This window comes from Mustela erminea, chromosome 11, assembly GCF_009829155.1.
Source record: "Mustela erminea isolate mMusErm1 chromosome 11, mMusErm1.Pri, whole genome shotgun sequence".
Taxonomy (NCBI): Eukaryota; Metazoa; Chordata; class Mammalia; order Carnivora; family Mustelidae; genus Mustela; species Mustela erminea.
In genome coordinates this window covers 57,558,030-57,562,746 of record NC_045624.1, presented here as the reverse complement: position 1 = coordinate 57,562,746, position 4,717 = coordinate 57,558,030, and the positions used below count along the sequence as shown (strand labels likewise).

The following is a 4,717-nucleotide window of genomic DNA, read 5'->3' as shown; positions in this document are numbered from 1 at the left end:
CCCCACTGAGCAGAGAGCCCGATGTGGGACTCGATCTCAGGACGCTGGGATCATGACCTGAGCTGAAGGCAGAGGCTTTAACCCACTGAGCCACCCAGGTGCCCTGAATTTTTGTTTATATACCAAAACATACAGATGAGGCAGGCATGGAGGCTAGACCTGCAGATAGAAAAAAAATGAAGGCCCAAGTTTCAAACAATTATTAAACAATATAAACGTGAGATGTAAATATTCTATAAAGCCCTCACATACAGATGGTGTATGCTAGAGTACATGAACAGGTTGGCAGAAAATATGCCTCCTAGTGGCAGGTGAGCACAATGTTCTCCTTTTTTTACACTTGGATTGTTGCAGTAAAGAGCTCTAAATACATGACTATCAGGATGGGATTCAGTCCTGTTTATCTGACTCATGATTCTTTGGAACTCATAAAAGGTAACAGTGGTGATACTGGATAAAAACATTTATTGAATAAATAATCATCATAATCAGACAATTGTTAGGCTCTGAGCTAGGCATTTTGCTACATTATTTCTCTCTCTTGAAAGAATATGTCCAGTGGGTATTAATATTACTATTTCTTACATAAAGAAGCAGAGGCTTTGACACAAATTAGATGACTTATCTAAACTAACACAGGTTAAAAATAATAAACTAACATAGGTTAAGAAATGGCTAAACTGGGATTTGAGTCTAGCACCACTCAAAATATGGGTGCTTGACCACGATACACATGGCTAAGGAGTGATGAAGGGAACCAGAGATGTGACTCTGCCACATTTACAAGAATGCCAGCAAAGCATTCCTGTAAATTGTCCTTTATTTAAGCCAACAGGCAGATTTTAAAGAAATTTTTATTTATTTGAGAGAGAGAGCGCGCGAGAGAGAGCACGAGCAGGGGGAAAGAGAATTCTCAAGCAGATTCTGCCTTGAGTGTGGAGCCCCATGTGGGGCAGGATCCTGGGATCCCAAGATCATGACCTGAGCTGAAATCAAGACTTGGAAGCTTAACCAACTAAGCCACCCAGGTACCCCAAGCTAAAAATCAGATTATGTTGTTATTTAACACTGGTCAGTGGAACACTTAGGAAGGTACTTCAAATTTGAGCTTTTAGGAAGGATTGTGGTTTACCTTGACCCTAAGACCCAAAGATGTTTGTTCCAGGTTTATTTTGGTCTATGAGTTATTTCTGGAAAGCCCTAGAGTAGCTTCATGACTCTGAAGGAGAGGGAATCATTTTTACAGACCATCATTTCTTTCTGGTCCAATTTTTATTCTTTCAATCCAAATCTTGGCCATTAATGAATCTTTTAGGTACAGTAGAAGGAAAAGAAAGTTAACTTTGGCTTAAACACTTTTCATAATACAAATGTATAAAGGGTAAGTACCACTTTGGAACAGTGCCTTTGTGTTGTCATAAAGTCACACTGTCAATTTTCATTAACTTGGACTTTATGGTAGTATGATAATGAACATCCGGCTAGGTTGACGTTAAACTTTGATATGCCTTTGGAAAAGTGGGTCTATGCCAGAAAATGGTGTAAATAAGATTTCAAGTGAGAACATTAACCTATTTAAGACAATAAATTAATTAAAAACTTGAACAATTTAACATAAAACAGTATCAGTAGGTTGAGATAAATGCTTCTTATACAACTTCTCTTATATATTAAAAACAGACTGTTTTTTATTTGTTCTCCATTTAATAGCTGGATCCAATGATCTAAACTTCAAAATAAACTACTTTATTTTTTAACTAGTCTATTTCATGTTATGTCCTATGAATGAGGCATTCACTGAGGATGGGGGAGGGGGTTTCAGATCTGTTAACTAAGTCAGCAGTCTTTGTCAGTCAAATGCCTGATGGTGTTTAAGGGTGTCTGGGAGGCTCTGAGTGCTCTGAAAGTAGCAAGCAAAAACCACAAAACACACACACACAGACGAAAAACAACACAAAACAAAACAAAACAAAACAAACCTAGTTGAAGGAAATTGCAGTTTCTAATCCAGGGGGATTTTTCATATACTTTAGTACATATAGTTCCTTCTAAAAAAAACCTCTTCTAAAAATCTTAGGCTTCTCTGTGCTCAGCATGTGAGTATGGGCTTTTGCTAACTAACCAGTTACCTTCCCCTTGGGTCCCACTTGAAGTTCCAAATCAAAGCCTAAAAAATGGCTCAAAGTATGTCCTTCTCAATAACAGATGTGACTTTAAATCCTTGGGTGCAAATGAATAATTTATGGTCATTTCCCAAAGAGAATATTTTCTCTGTGTTTGAAGATGTGTTGAAGATGGTAAATCATGGCCCTTTGAGTAGACATCATTTATAGGAGGGTGAACCTTCATCAGATGTCGGGATCTGAAATTCTCTCTCTTTGTAGGGACTGGCTTACGGTAGCCAGAGTACTTACATAAACCAGGAAGTGTGGATCAGCCTCTGACGATTTTGTTCAAGTCCATCCATCCATCTTGGGTCAGATGAACCAGAAAAAAATAGCAAACACAGATCCCCGGGTACTCTCTTGCTAGCTGCAGGAATATTTTAATTGCTATCTCCCCCACCCCCCACCCCAAATGATAGTGTTATGGTAAAATGGTAAAACAAACAAACAAACAAATGAACACATTCTTAATTGGTTATTCTAGATTTCGAACCTAAAGCTTAAAAAATCATGTCTCAGATATAGAAGCTTTTTTTTTTTTTAATCATGAAAAAACTGTATTTACATTTAGCCAGCTGGACTCAGTTTAGATGATCCCAATTTTGTTGGCAACATCCAAAGCATCATAGTCAGGGGCCAGCCGAATGTATGCCTTCTTCTCTCCATCAGGCCTGATTAAGGTGTTGACCTTGGCTACATCAATGTCATAGAGCTTCTTCACAGCCTGTTTGATCTGGTGCTTGTTGGCCTTGACATCCACAATGAACACAAGTGTGTTGTTGTCTTCTATTTTCTTCATGGCTGACTCAGTAGTCAGGGGGAACTTGATGATGGCATAGTGGTCAAGTTTGTTTCTCCTGGGGGCACTCTTTCGAGGGTATTTGGGTTGCCTTCAGAGACGAAGAGTCTTGGGTCTTCAGAACGTAGGTGATGTGCGGATCTTCGTGGATGCCTTTCAGCACTGCTTTCTTGGCTTTCAAAGCCTTTGCTTTGGCTTCGCTTTGGAATGGGCAGGGACTTCCTTCTTGGCTTTCGGTGCCATCTTCGTAAAAGGCGATATAGAAGCTTTTGAATAGGATTTAAACCACCAATAACTAGCTTTAGGTAATATATAAGGACACTTAAAAGAGAGAGGGGCACCTGGGTGGCTCAGTCGGTTAGGCTTCTGCCTTCGACTCAGGTCATGATCCTGGGATCCTGGGGGCTCCCTGCTCAGTGGGGAGTCTGCTTCTCCTTCTCCCTCTGCCCCTCATGTGCTCATTCCCCCCCAAAATAAATACGTAAAATCTTTAAAAAAAAGAGAAAGAGAGAGGGTTCCCTCTTATTTCTTTACTTACTCTGCTATGTGTGTGTGTGTGGGAGGCACACGCATGTTTGCACATGAAGCATTTAAAATTACTCTCATGTGGAGATTTCCAAATTTGTGCAATTAATAGCTTGGGTGAATCTGCCATTTTGTTATAAAATGCTATTATGTGAACCGTTACTGTGAGAGGCTTCAGCAAAGGGCTCCCCCCCCCCACTTAAATAGTCAGAACTGTCTTATTTGTAGGAAGAATGTAATTTAATACTCTAAATTTGCTTTTTCCATTTTCTGCTATGGGCCATACCTGTGAGTTGTTTTCACTTTACAATGTAAGAATGATAAAGTTCCGCTAACTTCTTGAGTAAGGTGTTAGATAGTAGCCAATGCTATAGGAGAGCTTCATGTACTGCTTAGATGAAAGTATCAGGATTAGATTACATTTTAAAGTTCAGTTCTATCATGTGTTTTGCGTTGTGACACATATTTTAAAAAAACATCCAACATTCGTTTTGGTTTAAGTCACAAACCACAATAAAGTGCCTTTATTGTGCAGTCTGTAAAGAAAACTTTCTGCATAAAAAGAGTTTTACTAGCTCAATAAAATAATTTATTATCTGACAGAAATCTGGAAGGGCATGTTAATTAGGCAGTGAGAAAAATGCAAATGTAACTATGTCTCTAAGGAGTTCAGGTTACAGCCTAAGAAGTTAAAGAACAAAGAAAAAAAGTGGGCCTTTTGAAGAAGAATGTTCCAGGTTAAAACTTTTGAAATGTTTTGCTGTCAATGTGATTTTTTTAATGGTACCATGAAGCTTCAGAAGCACTGATTTAACATCTATATTTATTTCTCTAGCTAATTAGCCCAGTCAGCTTCAGATTTCTATTTCTCTTACTCATTTGTCCCTAATGATTTCTGAAACTACCAATGGATATTTATACTTTTTTGTTCAAAAATTCACGTTTTGTTTCCTTAAGAAGTCTCCCTGACTTCTGTTTGAAGTTCATCCCGTTGTCCTCCCAAACATCCTCTCCGTCAAGACAGGCCCTGTGTGATGGGCCCCTCTCAAATCGTGTTGCTTCAAGGGCCTGTTGAGCTTGTTGTTGACTGGGACATTCAGTGCCCTCTTTAAAATGTTTTTGGTAGTTTAAAATATAAAGCTTTCTATAGTACTTTGAATTCTATTTCCCTGTTTCAAACTCTGGCCAGAAATGTCTATTTTGGTACTTTTAAACGTCCCCTACAAGA

At 38.8% G+C, this 4,717-nt stretch overlaps 1 pseudogene; it reads right to left on the bottom strand.

Annotated features, from left to right (window-relative positions):
- Positions 1–2,751: 2,751 nt before the first annotated feature.
- Positions 2,752–3,207, bottom strand: LOC116569161 (annotated as a pseudogene).
- Between the last annotated feature and the right edge of the window lie 1,510 nt (positions 3,208–4,717).